General features: G+C 39.3%; 1 long non-coding RNA gene across 1 annotated transcript in view; it reads left to right on the top strand.

Annotated features, from left to right (window-relative positions):
• The window catches only part of LOC122469187, a 70,958-nt gene extending 55,316 nt beyond the window's left edge, over positions 1-15,642 (top strand). Inside the window, exons 2-3 of the long non-coding RNA XR_006293406.1 lie at positions 8,755-8,806; positions 15,563-15,642. This is a non-coding gene — a long non-coding RNA (uncharacterized LOC122469187). The remainder of the gene's footprint in view (positions 1-8,754; positions 8,807-15,562) is intronic.
• Positions 15,643-15,926: the final 284 nt, after the last annotated feature.

Raw genomic sequence — 15,926 nt, 5'->3', positions numbered from 1 at the left:
TCTAAAAAGCAGCTATGATCTATCTCCCTGTCACCAACTCCATTGGTCTTTTCCTTATCCACCAGCTCACTGATCTTTCTGTATTATTTGGCCCCTCCTCAGAGACTCTCCATTCTTGTTTTTAAAAAAATGTTCATATTTTTTGAGAGAGAAAGAGAGAAAGCAAACACAGTGGGGGAGGAACAGAGAGAGGGGGACAGAAGATCCAAAGTGGGTACTGCACAGAAGATCCAAAGTGGGTGTTGTAAATCAACATTCTCTGGGCTTCAGTAGCCACCTCTGGGTGGATAACTCCTGATTCTATGCTAAGAGACCTTCCCTGTCTCTGAAACTCCAATCTTACCCTTAGAGCCCCTCACTTCTGTCCACTTGGTATAGTGTGGAAAGGGAGCAGTTTGCAATTTCTTCTTAAAAGGGAAGAAGAGGCACAAATAATTTTAAAATTATAGGTAATATCTGTCTGGGAAAGCAGAAATGCTGGTGCTAAGAATGTGAGAGAGGTTAGAGGAGGAAATGGCTTGCAGAGTATAACTTTTTTTTTTTTAATGTTTGTTTTTGAGAGAGAGAGAGAGAGCTAATAGATGTGTAGTGGTATCTCTACATGTTGTTTTATTTTATTTTTTTTAATTTGCATTGTTGTTTTAATTTGCATTTCCCTGGTGACATTGAATGTGGAGCATCTTTTCACATACTTATTTGCTCTCTGTGTATCTTCTTTGGTGAAGTATATGTTAAAGTATTTGTGAGCAGGGGAGGGGCAGAGAGAGAGGGAGACAGAGGATCCAAAGCAGACTCTGTGCCGTAAGCACAGAGCCCAACGCAGGGCTCAAACTCACGAACCCCAAGACCTTGACCTGAGCTGAAGGTCAGGCATAAACAATCTGGTATAAACAATCAGATATAAAACAGTCTGAGAAGTCAGATGCTTAACTGACTGAGCCCCCCAGACGCCCTCAGAGTATAACTTTTTTTTTAATTAACCGTTAATTTTTTCAGAACAGTTTTAGATTCAAAACAAAATTGAGGAGAAAGTACAGAGATTTCCTATATACCTTCTGACACCACTCATGCATAGCCATTATCAAAATCTTCCATTATCAACCTCTCCCACCAGAGTGCTACATTTGTTGTAATTGATGAACCTACACTGATGCATTAAAATCACCCAGCGTCCACAGTTTACATTAGAATTCACTCTTGGAGGGGCATCTGGGTGGCTCACTCAGTTAAACATCCAACTTTGGCTCAGGTCATGATCTCACAGCTCATAAGTTCGAGCCAAGCCCTGTGTCAGGCTCTGCGTTGACAGCTCCAAACCTGTAGCCTGCTTCTGATTCTGTGTCCCTCTCTTTCTCTGACCTCTCCCCTGCTCATGCTCTGTCTCACTCTCTCTCTCTCAAGAATAAATAAACATAAAAAAAAAAAAAGAATTCACTCATGGTGTATATTTTGTGGGTTTGGACAAATGTATATGTGGCCTATATCCATCATTATAGCACTATATGGAATATTTTCACTGCCCTAAAAACCCTCTGTTCTTCTCTTATTTAGCCTTCCCCACAACCAATCCTTGGAAATAACCACTGTCTTCATAATTTTGCGTTTTCAGAATGTCATACAGCTAGACTCATACAACATGCAACCTTTTCAAATTGGCTCATTTCCCTTAGTAATATGCATTTAAGACTTCCCCATCTTTTCATGGCTTGATAGCTCATTTCTTTTTAGCACTGAATAATATCCCATTGTCTGGATGTACCACAGTTTATCCATTTACCTACTGAAGGACATCTTGGTGGCTTCCAAGTTTTGGCAATTATGAATAAAGCTGCTATAAATATCTGTTGTTTTTATGTGGACATAAATTTTCTACTCCGTAAGCTAAATACCAGTGAGAGTGATTGCTGGATGATATGATAAGAGTATGTTTAGCTTTGTAAGAAAGCACCAAATGGACGTCCAGGGTGGCTGTGTGCATCCCACCAGCAGGTATGAGAGTTCCTGTTACTCCACATCCTTGCCAGCATTTGGTGTTGTCAGTGTTCCAGATTTTGGCCATCCTGATAGATGTGTAGTGGTATCTCTACACGTTGTTTTATTACTTATTTATTTACTTAGTGTTTAATTTGTGTTGTTGTTTTAATTTGCATTTCCCTGATGATGTGGAGCATCTTTTCACATACTTATTTGCTCTCTGTATACCTTTGGTGAAGTATCTGTTAAGGTGTTTGGCTCATTTGAAAAATCAGATTGTTTTCTCATGTTGAGTTTTTATTTTTTGTTTTTGAGAGAAAGAGAGAGAAAGAGCATGAGCAGGGGCAGGCAGAGAGAAGGGAAAGAGAACAAGCAGGCTCCACACCCAGTGTGGAGCCCAACATGGGGCTCAATCTCATGACCATTAGATCATGACCTCAGCTGATATGAAGAGTTGGACACTTAACTGACTGAGGCACCCAGGTGCCTTGAGTTTACAACTTAAACTCTTAAAGAGTTTTTGTATATTTTGGATAACAGTCCTTTATCAGATGTGTCTTTTCCAAGTATTTTCTCCTGTGTGTGGCCTGCCTTTTATTCTCTCGACTTTGTCTTTCACAAAACAGAAGTTTCTAGTTTTAGTGAGGTACAATTTATCAATTATTAATTTCAAAGGATTGTGCCTTTGGTGTTGTATCTAAAATGTCATTGTTATACCCAAGATCACTTAGTTTTGAATTGTATATTTAGGTCTATAACGTCTTTTGACTTGATTTTTGTGAAGGATGTAAGACCTGTGTCTGGGTCTGGATTCATTCTTGCATATGGATGTCCAGTTGTTCCAGCATCTCTATTGAAAAGACAATTTTTGATCCATTATATTGCCTTCCCTCCTTTGTCAAGGATGAGTTGGCTAGATTTATATGGGTCTATTTCTGGGCTCTCTATTCTGTTCCATTGATCTATTTGTCTATTCTTTCATCAATGCCATACTGTTTTGACCATCATAGCTTTGTAGTCAGTCTTAAAGTTGGATAGTATCAGTACTTCAATTTTTTCTCCTCAGTATTGTGCTGGCTATTCTACGTCTTTTTACTTTCCACATAAACTTTAGGACCAGTTTGTCAATATCCACGAGATAACTTGCTAGGAGTTTGATTGGGATTGTATTGAATCTATAGATCAAGTGGGAAGACCTGGTATCTTGACAAGATTGAGGCTTCCTATCCATGAATATGGAATAGCTCTCCATTTATTTAGTTCTTTGATTTTGTACACCAGAGTTTTATAGTTTTCTTCATATAGATCTTGTACATATTTTGTTAGATTTATACACAAGAATTTAATTTGTGTGTGGGAGCGTGTTAATGTAAATAGCATTGTTTTTTTTAAATTTTATTTTTTTTTAAATTTACATCCAAATTAGTTAGCATGTAGTGCAACAATAATTTCAGGAGTAGATTCCTTAGTATCCCTTACCTATTTAGCCCATCCCCCCTCCCACAACCCCTCCAGTAACCCTCAGTTTGTTCTTCATATTTATGAGTCTCTTCTGTTTTGTCCCCCTCCCTGTTTTTATATTATTTTTGTTTCCCTTCTCTTATGTTCATCTGTTTTGTCTCTTAAAGTCCTCAGATGAGTGAAGTCATATGATTTTTGTCTTTCTCTGACTGACTAGTTTCACTTAGCATAATACCCTCCAGTTCCATCCACGTAGTTGCAAATGGCAAGATTTCATTCTTTTTGATTGCCGAGTAATACTGCATTGTGTATATATACCACATCTTCTTTATCCATTCATCCATCGATGGACATTTGGGCTCTTTCCATACTTTGGCTATTGTTGATAGTGAATAGCATTGTTTTTTAAGTTTCAAATCCACTTGTTTCTTTGCTGGTCAATAGGAAAACAGTTGGTTTTGTATATTAACCTTGTATCCTTAACCTTGTTACAATCACCTACTAGTTTTAGAAATTTTTTTGTTGATTCTTTCAGATTTTCTACATAGATGATAATGTCATCTCTGAACAAAGACAGTTTTATTTCTTCCTTCCCAATTTGTATGCCTTATTTCCTTTTCTTGTATGTATTAGGTAGGATTTCCAGTATAGGGTTGAAAAGGAGCAATGGAAGGGGACATTCTTGCCTTTTTCCTGACCTACAGTTAGAAAGTTTTTTGGTTTCTCCTCGTTTAGTATGATGATTTTTATAGATATTTTTAATCAAGCTGAGGAAATTTCTCTCTATTCCTAGGGTTTTCATCATGACAGGATCTAACATTTTAAAGCAAAGGAGAGAGGTAAGGGGAGGAAAGTTATGAAAATGTGATTTTTCAGTGATTGTAAGAGACCAATATGAAATCAGAAAAATTTTGAAGACAGTTGTTACAAGGGAAACATTTGATTATAAATGAAAACATGTGAATACATTGAAAATATAAATAGTAAAATATAGTATTTCAAATCAATAGAGAAAAGATATATTATTCAACAAATAGTTTAGAATAACTGATTAGCCATCTGGAAAAAAATAAAATTGTATTCAAACCTAAAACTTTATTTATTTATTTATTTATTTATTTTCAAACCTAAAACGCTTAGACCAGGATAAATTTCAGATATATTAAATATTTAAAAGTAACAAATCACAAATGTGTAAAAAAAGAAGCCATAGGATTTTTTAAAAACAATCTTAGACTAGGAAAGTAGGATAGAAAACACAGAAGCCATAAAATTAAAGGACTTTTAAGATGCCAACAACAAAGTTGGAAGACACAGATCTGGGGAAATATGTGCAACTAAAACCACAGATAAACTGCTAGACACTCTACTGAATAAAAAACTTGTACAATTCAGGAGCACCTGGGTGGCTCAGTTGGTTAAATGTCTGACTCTTGATTTCGGCTCAGGTCATGATCTCACTGTGCTGACAGTGCGGAGCCTGCTTGGGATTCTCTCTCTCCCTCCCTCTCTCCCTCTCTCTCTTAAAATAAATAAATAAATAAACAGAAAATAAAATAAAATAGAATAAAATAAAATAAAATAAAAAGCTCTTACAAACCAATAGAAAAAGATCACTAACGTACTATACAAAAAAAACCCTGAAGGCTATTAATAGTTTCTAGGACAGAAATACAAACTGCCCTTGAATATATGAAAATATTCACAATCACACTCATTATAAGAGAGATACAAATTAAAACTATACCCAGATATCACTGTTTACCTATCACATTTATAAAGGTTGAAAAAAAAGAGTTGGTAAGATACCATACTGGCAAAGGTAGGAAGAAATAGGCACTTTCTACACTACTGGGAGGGCTTTAAATTGATACAGTCTCTATGAGGGGAAATTTAGCAATTTCTGTCAAAATTACAAATGCTCATATCCTTATATCTCACATTTCCCTTTCCAGGACTTTTTCTTTAAAAAAAAAATTTTTTTTTAGTGTTTACTTATTTTTGAGGGAGAAAGAGTGTGAGCTGGGGTGGGGCAGAGAAACAGGAGGACACAGAATCCAAAGCAGGCTTTAGGCTCTGAGCTGTCAGCACGGAGCCTGACTTGGGGCTCAAACCCACAAACTGTGAGACTATGACCTGAGCCAAAGTCAGAGGCTTAACGGATGAGCCACCCAGGCCTCCGGGCCTTTATTCTTGATACAAAGTTGCGGATGTGTAAAATAATGTATTCTACACCATTGTGTAAAATGTTGCACCATTGTGTAATGGCCAAATTCAGACAATAAATATCTATAGGGGAACTGATTAAATGAAATATTCTTTATTCCTACAATAGAGTATAATGAAATGCATCTATAATAAAGAATGAGGTAGCTCTTTAACTTATGGATACAAAATATCCTCAAGATATTAAGTAAAAATGGCAAGGTGTAGAACAGTGTTTGTAGTAAGCTACCCCTCATGTAAAAATTTTCACAAAAGAATATATGTGTGATTATATATTTAAGTATGTCTAAAATAATTCTGGAATGGTATATAAGAAACTAGAACTTGTTTTTGCCAGGACAGGAACTGGGTAGCCATGGATGGAAGGGAGACTTCTCACTGTACATCCTTTGGTGTCTTTTGAATTTTAGACCATATGACTATATACTTCCTACTGAAAAATAAATTAAACTAAAAAATATCTTTAGGAAACTGCACATATTTTGAAAACTGCAGTGACCTTAGATAGAAGGTTGTTTGCTAGAGAATGGATTTTCATGAGGTGGGAGGGGTGAGAGGGAGTCAGGATGGCTTTTAAAGAATAGTTTGAAAATCTTCTCAATAGAGAAAAGAAAACACAAACATAGCACAACTCTTCCCGGATCATCAGTTTCCTCTCCTGCCTTGGCTATGAAAAGCTTTTCTCCTTTGGCGGACTCTCAGAGCCACACATATTTCCTACCTCTCAGCTGCCTGAGCTTGCTGGCATCTGGCCTGAAATAACCGTACAGAGTCAACCAGGGTGAGAGGGGTACTTCTGAGAAATGTCTTAAACTTCTCTTTGAAAGGTCAATGCTTGGTAAGCTGCGACTCCTGAATGTGCTCGTGTACTTACCTGCTCGGTATTTAGCACGTCTGTAATATCTATAGATGTTTCCTTCCTGTGGGGAGCTTTCTAAGGATTTAGTCAGTTAACAGCAAAGGCTCCTCTACGTTTAACAAGTGCTCCAGAAACTTCTCAGTTTCTTCAGTTGTTAACTTCTGGAGATCTATGACAAAACTATCCTTAAGCAGGATCATTTTATTAATTCTGCTTTTGCTGTCCTTGATAGACCCTCACTGGAACCATCTTCAACCAGCATGGTTTTAGGGGAATATGTCTCACCTCTCCACTAACTAGCTTTGGTTCAAGTCTTGGTTCTAGTCTCAACTCTGCCGTGCTAGCTGTGCTAACCATAAACAAGTCAACTAATATTTCTAGCACTCACCTATAATATTAGGAGATTTGAATAGAAGAGCTTCAGGTCTTTCTATATTTGAAACTCTAAGACCTAGGGGTAAATTCTCTCCTTTACCACACCTCCAAAGTAAGTAAATAGATCTTGTTCTTTCTATTAGAAGTAGCAGCCATTATTCTAAAAGTCTGAGGGATCTATGAAATAACAACTTTCAATCTGGACAGTTAAAATAATAGTTCTAAGGGACTAACACACGGACTTGGGGCTTCAGAAAACTACAAAAAGGCAAGTAACAGAACAGCTCAAGTATGTATAAGTATTTAGAATACGGTAAAGAAGGTATTTCAAATCAGTAGGAAAACCATGGACTATTCAGTCCAAATGTTAGAAAAATAATTTGGAGGGGCACCTGGGTGGCTCAGCGTCCGACTCTCGGTTTCGGCTCAGGTCATGACCTCATGGTTTTGTGGGTTTGAGCCCCACATCGGACTCTGTGCTGACAGTGAGGATCCTGCTTGGAATTCTCTCTCTCTCTCTCTCTCTCTCTCTCTCTCTCTGTCTCTCTCTGCCCCTCCCTTGCTCATGCTGTCTCTGTCTCTCTCAAAATAAATAAATAAACTTCAAAAAAAAAAAGAATTTGGATCTCTACCTCACATGACATGTCAAGTAAATTTCAGATGGCTTAAAAATATAAAAGTAAAAAACAAGGGAAAATAGAAAAAAACATAGGTAAAAATTATATAATTCTGGAATGTGAAATACCCTTCTGATCATGATTCAAAGGTAAGACATAAAAGGGAATTATTAACATATTGGTCACTTAAGGCAAACCAAAACTTCTATACATCTAAACTACATAGTCCAAGTTATGAAAAGCTGAGAAAAATTCACAACACACATGACAGCAAAGGGTTAATATTTTTGAATTATGAAGAACTCTTAGAAATCAATGAAAAGATAAAAAACCCATTAGGAAAATATAGTTGGCACCTGGTCAGGCAAGTTGCACGAAAAAGAGAAATGCAAATGACCAATAAACATAAAAAAACATTTGACCTCACTGGTATTAAATGAAATGCCAATTAAAACAAAAATGAAAATATCTTTTAACCTATAAAACTGGAAAATTTTAAAAAGAATGATAATAACTAGTGTTGATGAGGGCTTGAGATAATAGGGCATGTATACACTTTAAAGGGAATGTAAATTGGTTCCGACTTTCTGGAAGGCAATTTGGCAAATTGATACAGCACTTTAAGGTGTGCACGCTGACATTTAAATGTTCACATTTAAGAACTTATCCTAAGGAAATAACAGGATAAATGCACAAAAATGCCTGTTCAAGAATATTCTTTAGTGTGTCGTTTATAATAAAAAAAATTTGGCACACCTAAATATTTGTCAATAGCAGAAGAGAGACCTATGCAATAATTGAAAATATGGCAGAGATATTCTCAATATATTAAGTGAAACTGAAGATTATATAATAAAACATACAGTATGATCATATATACGTATATTTTCTACATGTTTGCATTCAAAATAAAATCTAGAACACCAAGTGTGAATAGCTATCTCTGAATGTTTTGGATAATAGGTAATCTTTACTTTCTTATTTATGCTTATCTGTGTTTTCTGATTATTCAAAAATAAGCAGTATTTATTTATTTTCATTGTTAAGTGAAAAAGCAAAACTGTAACATTCCTTCCAAAACTCAAGTATGAGCCTTAGAAAACCATTGTAGGTAAGTGATGTGTATATTTCCATGACATGGCTTTCGTTACCATAGCAAAGTGCACAGAGAAATAATGTCCACGACTAAACAGCTGTGTGTCTGTCAAATGTCTCAGCAAGAATTTGCTTCCTCTATTGCAGATGGAAAGCTAAATTTTCCAGTGAATTTCCCACAAAGTTGTCACTTCACCAGGTGGGTTCCAGCAGTAATATTCTAAACAAGGTTTGTCATAGAAATGGTTTTTGATTTCCATTTTCCACACAGAACAGACATCTAAGACAGAAGCAACATACAGTTCCTTCTGTCTATCTCACTCTTTTTATCTGCCCTGCCCCATTCTCATTCCCTCCATTTCTTCCTTTACCTTTCTCTCTCTCTTCTTCCTTCTTTTTCTCTTTTCCTATGCTCTCTGCCTACCCCCTTGTTCTTTTTCAGCCATTGTCTCACCAGGCATTTCTTGAGAGCTTTCCAGAAGCCAAGTCCTAGAATGGGTGCCAAAGGCTTCTTGGGAAGCGTCATGGGGGCTTGGGAACAAGTGTGTTCTCCAGGTCCCTGCAGCTGATGGCAATTCTAAGGCAAAATGGTAATAGCAGGATTTTGTGATTTACTTCGCTTACTAGTTAACTCCCGGGATTGATATCGTTATCAGAATATTCAGAATTTATAAAATTGAAAACATCTGTGAGGGGCACCTGGGTGGCTCAGTGGTTGGGCAACCGACTTCGGTTGGTCATGATCTCACGATCTGTGAGCTCGAGCCCCGCGTCGGGCTCTGTGCTGACAGCCCAGAGCCCGGAGCCTGCTTCAGATTCTGTGTCTCCCTCTCTCTCTGCCTCTCCTCCACTCGCACTCTGTCTCTGTCTGTCTCTCAAAAATGAATAAACGTTAAAAAAATTAAAAAAAGAAAAAAAGAAAACATCCGTGAAACAATATGTGTGATGTTTTTTGAAAGGGCACATTTATAAGCCTGCTTCAGAACATTAAGCAAATGTGTAAGTTCTTAAGGATAAAAACATTAAATACACAGTATTAAGCTCTCACAAATTAACAAGGTAACAAATTAACATATAACATTAAAAATAAGCAGTCATAAAAGGAAAATTCAAATATCATACTAAAAGTATTTGGTTTTTAAAAAAAGAGTATACTTTTAAAAACAAAGTGCTACTTCAGTGGTGTCTTTGTTGAATTGTCCGTATACTTTTACGCACGTTTTCTCAACTGTTAAAAATATTCTATTATGCTGAGGAGTGATTATAATTCACTTTAAATTCTTTTCTTCTGACTCATTCACCTTCAAATTATAGGATTTCCTGCTTTATAACTGAGGAATTCTGGGGACTCTCAAGAGTTTTTTGGTGTGTGTTGGTGTGTGTGTGTGTGTGTGTGTGCACAAGTTTGTCGTATGTGTGTATAAGATGTGCGTGGGGTCTATGAATGTATGTGTGTGTTGTGTGAGATGTGTGTGGGTGAGTATGTGTGAGTGTGGGGTACGCAAGGTATGTATATGTGTGTGTAAATTGTGTATGGGGTCTGTGTGCTTGCGTGTGATGTGTGTGGTGTATGTGCATGGGTAAGGTGTGTGGTATGTGTGTACGTGGTCTGTAGGTATCTGGGGTGGGGAGCTGGCAGAAACTAGCAAAATTCTCTAACTGCAGTTTGACTCTGGATGTGGACCTTTCTCTACCTAATGTTGGCTGACTGTGGTCAGAGGTCCTGTTTGGTGCTTTGTTTATTCATGTGGGGACAAACTGCCCCCAAACCACTAGCAGTTTGTGAGGCCAAAGGACTGATAGATAGTGTCAACCCCTGAGTCATCCCTGCAGCTGCCAGATCAGGGGGGTTAGACACTTGCCTTCCTAGAAAGAAACCTCACAGAGACTCTGAGAAGCCCCCAGGGGGATCAGAGATTGAGGGCTGGAAAGCACCTCAGAGGGTGTCCAGTCCAGTGTTTGTCAATGTTAGGATTTAAAATTTTAGTGGGTAGTAAAATCAATTTAGTAGATTGCAAAGATCTTTTCTGAAAAGTAGAACAGAAAAGTGTGCATTGCACTAGTGAGAGTAAGTACAGATTCTTGGAACTTTTGTTTCAGTTCTGCATGTGTGTGCGTGTATGTGTATGTGCTGGGTTATGATGCAAGATGAACTTGATATCCTTAGTTGTGGTCACTGTTTTTATTTCAGGGTGATAAAATGGAGAATATGTGGGGAAAGAGGTCTAGTTTGAAAGATCATAGCTGATTAGTGACGGAACAGTCTTCCTATTATATCACATATAAGAAAGCCAATAATGAGTCACTAGAAAAGACCAGAACAATGACTTCTCTCTTCCTTTTGTGGAAAATAGCACTTTTAGTCCTTTTTGAAATATTATTGCTTCTCAAAAATTTCAGACTTCCTGGAATTTCCAAATGAGAGAATTGAATAAGTTGGCTGATGTTCAGGATTCCCATCAATTTTGAAAATTCTAGAGTTCTATGACTTTAAGGATGTCAGAGAGAGTGTGCAAGTGACTCAGTGGTGGTCTATGGGGAAAACCATTTTTATCTAGAAGCAGTGAATTCATATTCAAGTGTCACCTCTGTCCCCATGTGACTTGTGGTAAGTCATCGGACGTTCTCCCTACTGTTAAAACACTATCTTTATAGCTACTTTGTGGAAGTCAAACCTGATCATTATGTGAGATGCTTGGAAAAGCACAAGATTGAGGCAAGAGTTGCTATTAGTGATCTAACAGCTGCTCTGGTCTCAGTATCCTGTCTTGCAGCCATTCTGTGGGACCAGGGATGGACACCTAAGGTCAACCTGGGCACCATTCCTGCACCTATGAGAGGTAACTTAATGTGCCTCTTATCCTAGTAGCAACTATGTCATGTAATCAATTATTTAAAGAATTTTTCAGGTTATGAACATACAATGATAGGATTCTCATTAAGAATATTAAAATCAAAACAAAGTTTGGGACTGGATGAAACACTATGTCATGACTTTGTCAGTCACTGCATGTGTTTACATAGTGATCCTTGTAGCTGGCACTACCCTGCCCTCCTCTCAAGTCCACATCTTGATGACCGTCCCTCCCACTTGCACAGTCTGGACATAATGGCCTTCTCTCAGGCCTTCAAACACTCCATTCATTTTTGCCTTTGTATGTGCAGGCTTTCCCTCAGCCTGGAAAGCTGTTCCCTCCTCAATTTTCCTCTGAATACATTTTCTCAGCTTTCAGATCTCAGCTCAATTGTTAATTTTTAGAGGTCAAGTTAGGACTCCTTTGGTAAGCTCCCATAGCATCTTGAACCTTGCCATTGAAAGATTTTGGTTTAATTTTACATTCAGTTGTGGAATTGTTTGATAAATATTCATCTTCTTTTTAAACTTTTCTTAATGTGTAATTTTGAGAGCGAGAGACAGAGTACGAGGGGGTAGAGGAGCAGAGAGAGAGGGAGACACAGAATCTGAAGCAGACTCCAGGCTCTGAGCTGTCAGCACAGATCCAGATGCGGGACTCAAACTCATGAGCTGTGAGATCATGACCTGAGCTCAAGATGGACCCTTACTCGACTGAGCCACCCAGGCACCCCATGAATATTCATCTTCTTAACCTAGAAGTTCCATGAGGGTAGGGAGGTTTTCTATCTTTAATTCCCATTGTGTCCCCAACACCAAGGACAGTGTCTAGTGTGTAGGTCAGTGCTGAATAATGGCACACTGAATAAATGCATGTATTTGTGGGTCTACAGACCACACTCAGAAAGCATGTATTGCATGCACATTTACAATCAAGTGCTATGCACATGGTCACATAAAAGGTGCTGAATGAATAAGGCAATTCTTGAGCAACTTACTTTAATGTTTTAAATATGATTTTTCCAGAGAATATCAGATTGAACTTAAATCTCTTCATTGCCAGGAGAGTCTGTATTCTCAATAGGCATATTTTGTGTTTTTCTGAATAACCATTTTAGATGCTACGGTTTTCTTCCTGCCACCTTTTGACCCCTCAGTAGTTGAGGAGAGAGAGAATGAGAGAGGCCCTTTGTTTATTGTCTCCTCCTTATTTCTCATGCACTCTGTACAGTGGAGATTCAAAACCTGTTGGTATTGGTCTGATAGGTGCTACTCTACTGCCTGGTTCCACTGTGCATCTAGGAAAAAGTATTTGGGTGCTTGCCTATGAAATATTGAATGAAGAACATTTGTGTGGCATTTCACAAATTACCCCCACCTATGTTACCTGGTTTTAACTCATAACAATACTGTTATCAGAAGATAGCATTTTCCAAATTTTATACACAATGAAACTCAAAGACATTAACTCACTTGTCCAAGGTAATGCAGCAAGTATTTTGGACAGCAGGACTGAAACCTGGCTCTTTCAGTTCTAGAGTTTTCTATTACTATATAACACCTGTTTTGCATTCATGTTTCCTAGGATTCATAATACTTCATAATTCCTCCTTAGATTTTATGGTACTTCTTATTCTTCCAATTAGGCCACATTAATTCATGTGTTACTTACAACAACTTCCTGAGGTAGGTGGGGCAAGTATTCATCCCATTGGTAGAATGGCTTGGGGCAAATTTCACTTCTCTGCTCCCCACGTGACTACCTGTGGTAGACAGAATGGCTCCCCAAAGATGACCAAGTCTTCATCTTCAAACCCTGTGAGTATATTATCTTATGTGGCAAAAGAGACTTTGCAGATGTGATTAAGTCAAGAATCTTAAGATTGGGAGATTATCTTGAATTATCTGAGAGGGCCTAATGTATACACAAGGGTCCTTATAAGAGAGGGGCCAGAGAATCAGAGTCAAGGAACAGGATGTGATGATGGAAGCAGGATTTTGGATGGGGGGGGGGGGAGAGAGAGAGAGAGAGAGAGAGAGAGAGAGAGAGAGAGAGAGAGATTTGAAGATATTCTGTCATCTTTGAAGATAGAAGAGCCACAAACCAAGAAATGCAGGCAGACTCTAGAAGAAAGATATTTCCAGAAGAAGCAGATACTGCCTCCAAAAGGAACATGGCACTTCCAACATCTTGATTTTAGGATTTCTGACCTCAAGAACTGTAATATATTTGTGTTGTTTGAAGCAACTAAGTTGTCGTAATTTGGTACAGCAGAAATGGAAAATGAATATACTACTCTAAGCAATGATTGACTTCTGTAGGTAAGGAGAATTTCAGACCATTTCTGGTGTATCTGGTGTATCCCCCCAGGCTTGGAGGGAAGGGCTGTGGCAGGTAAGAGGCCTTATGATGTAGAGAGAGATTAATATGTCACAAACTTCTGCTGTCTCTGAAGGAGGTGTGAGGTTCTGCAGTTCTCGCCTCTAGAGTCTTCCATTGGCCTCTAGCTCCCTGACCCAGCCCACCTCTCTGACCTTAGCCTATTTCTCCCTCACTCACTACGCTAGAGAGACACACACCTTGTTCCTGTTCCTAGAAGCCTTGGCACATCCTGTTTCTTCTGCCTGAAATACTCTCACCACAAAATTTCACGTCGCACCTCTCATCTCTCCTCAGAGAGGAAGTACTTGGTCATCTCTCCAAAGTGGACCCCAAGCCATTTTCAACTCCATCAGTGAATTTTATTTTCTTTATAACTTTCCTTATCACTACCTAAGACTATCTTCTTCTTTCTCCACCCCTATTTTCTGGTGCCCCTCAGTAAAACATCCACACCATGAAAACTATATGGCTCACAGCTCTATCCCAAGTGCCTGAATATATTAGCTGTTCAGTATATATTTGTTGACTGAATTATGAGACCAGAGGCAGCCTTAAATCAGGAGCACCTGGCTTCTCTAAGCCTCTTCTCCAGCCCTCCAGAAGGAGTTTCTGCTTAAGATGTGAACATTGCAAGCCTTCAGATTCTTTCCACTCCAGGGTTCCTGGCTATCTTTAGACACAGGGCTCAGTTCTAGTTGAGAAAGAGAAAACAGCCCCCAATATCTAGGACCTAGCCTGGCACTCACAGCTTGGCCATGATGTTCTCATGTACAGAAATATTTCCATAGAACTCCAGCATCAGCCAAGGCCGCTCTGTGACCCTGATGAAGCAAAGCAAAACAAGATTACTCCATAATCGTGCCTGGACCTAGACAAAAATAAGAACATTGTCCAAACCACAAAAATGACCAAAGATACCCCTTTCTTGGCTAAAATGTGTGACTGATATTTCTTTACCAACTATAGCTTTAGCCTTGTCTCCCTCCTCTTGGCCTTTTATGTAAGAATAATCAAGATACCCATAGAATTACCCCTGCTTCTGATAACACCCAATCCAGAGCAAAATCCCACCTCTCTGAACCCTCCCCAATATCACCTGAGCCAAAGCTAACTCCTGTAAGTTCTCTGTCATATCCTCTCACTGAGACACCCCACGGCTCCCCACGCTGTGTGTTAGCCCTCGCTGCAACTGGTCGGTAACCCCAACACTGTTCAGCTCCAGGTGATCCTGGTGCTCTCTGGCTGGAGGACACTGACACTCTGGACTGGAAGTCGGGCTTGGCTGCTTTGCCATCTTGGAGGAAGAAATGCTAGTTGGGCCAGCTGGTCAGCTAGAAAATCCTGAACTACTTTACCAGTGAATCAGTAATAATGGATACACACTGGGTGTGTATTACCAGTTTGCACAAGAGCAGGGCGGTGAGGTTCCAGGTGGAGCAGCTTCCTTACAGGCGCACGGCACGCAGGGACTCAGAAGGTGCAGCTGTGACCTGCCTGGTTTTCCTCAGGGATGGCTCAGCCCAAGACACGGCTGCTCCCTATTGCCGATCTATTCAAGTCAATCTCCCCAACACAGGTTCAAAAGTTGGTGGCACCTGCACTCTTTTACCTGCCCCACCCCCCAGGTTCCTTGCAGTCCATGTTAAACTCTCCTTCCTGCCTGAACTAATTCCCTTGTTGGTTTTCTTAATACCCTTACCCTACCCCTCCTGCCACAGCTGAGCCAGAACCACTGCTACTGCCACCAACACAGCCTCTGTACAGCCACAGCCATGGCCACATCCAGCTTCTGCCACAGGTATGTGCATCTGTGCCGCTGGGCTCTGACCTCTGGGCCTCCTTCCCTCTTTTCAAATCCTGCTGGATGATTAACTCCTATCCTCCCCAAAGTCTTCTTGGTTGAGCCCAGCTGCCTACCCACGCTCATAGCAGCTGCTCTCAACATTTACCAAGCAAGCTCAGGTTACAGTAGCTGTAATCAGGTTGATTTATGGGTTCCGGATAATCGTGTGGACTGTGCATATATTTAATTTTGATGGAGTGGTGGGAGTGAGTCCTACTGCTCATGTCCCCATCGAGAGC

The sequence above is a fragment of the Prionailurus bengalensis genome, chromosome B3 (genome assembly GCF_016509475.1).
Source record: "Prionailurus bengalensis isolate Pbe53 chromosome B3, Fcat_Pben_1.1_paternal_pri, whole genome shotgun sequence".
NCBI lineage: Eukaryota > Metazoa > Chordata > Mammalia > Carnivora > Felidae > Prionailurus > Prionailurus bengalensis.
The sequence above is the reverse complement of the archived record's forward strand: the minus strand, read 5'-3'. Positions and strand labels throughout refer to the sequence as shown.